The sequence below is a fragment of the Oncorhynchus clarkii genome, chromosome 4, assembly GCF_045791955.1.
Source record: "Oncorhynchus clarkii lewisi isolate Uvic-CL-2024 chromosome 4, UVic_Ocla_1.0, whole genome shotgun sequence".
NCBI lineage: Eukaryota > Metazoa > Chordata > Actinopteri > Salmoniformes > Salmonidae > Oncorhynchus > Oncorhynchus clarkii.
Window position 1 is genome coordinate 62,777,633 of NC_092150.1, and position 996 is coordinate 62,778,628.

The window sequence follows — 996 nt, forward strand, 5'->3', positions numbered from 1 at the left end:
CCCCCCGTGCTTACCGTGGAGAGAGAGGGACCGGGCAGGCACCATGTTATGCCGTGAGGCGCACGGTGTCCCTGGTGCGCAGGCATAGCCCGATGCGATACATAGCATTGCCTCGTATCGGCTGGGCTAGAGTGGGCATCGAGCCAGGTGCCATGAAGCCAGCTCAGCGCATCTGGTCTCCAGTGCATCTCCTCAGGCCGGGGTACATGGCACCAGCCTTATGCAAGGTGCCCTCGGTTTTCCAGCACAGCCCAGTGCGGGCTATTCCACCTCGCCGCACTGGTCTGGCTACGGGGAGCATTCAACCAAGTAAGGTTGGGCAGGCTCGGTGCTCGAGAGCTCCAGTGCGCCTTCACGGTCCGGTCTATCTGGTGCCCCCTCCACGCACCAGCCCTCCGGTGGCAGCCCCCTGCATCAGGCTGTCTCTCCGTCTCCTTCCTACAGGTGCTCCCGCCTGCTCAGAGCTGCCAGAGCCGCCCGTCTGTCCTGAGCTGCCAGAGCCGCCAGTCAGCCAGGAGCTGCCAGAGCCGTCAGTCAGCCAGGAGCTGCCAGAACCGCCCTTCACTCCGGAGCTGCCGGAGTCTCCCGCCCATCCGGTGCTGCCGGAATCTCCCGTCCATTCGGGGCCCCGTGGCTTGGGTCCCCAGTCCGAGGTCGGCGGCAAGGGTCGCCGCGTTAAAGAGGCCACGGAGGCGGGTAAAGAGGTGGAGAAGGACTATGGTGGAGTGGGGTCCACGTCCCGCGCCAGAGCCGCCACCGCGGGCAGACACCCACCCAGACCCTCCCCTATAGGTTAATGTGTTGCGGCCGGAGTCCGCACCTTTGGGGGGGGCGGGGGGTACTGTCACGTTCTGACCTTAGTTATTTTATTATAACTTTGTTTTAGTATGGCCAGGGCGTGAGTTGGGTGGGTTGTCTATGTTCCTTTTTCTATGTTTTGGGATTTCTGTGTTTGGCCTGGTATGGTTCTCAATCAGAGGCAGCTGTTTATCGCTG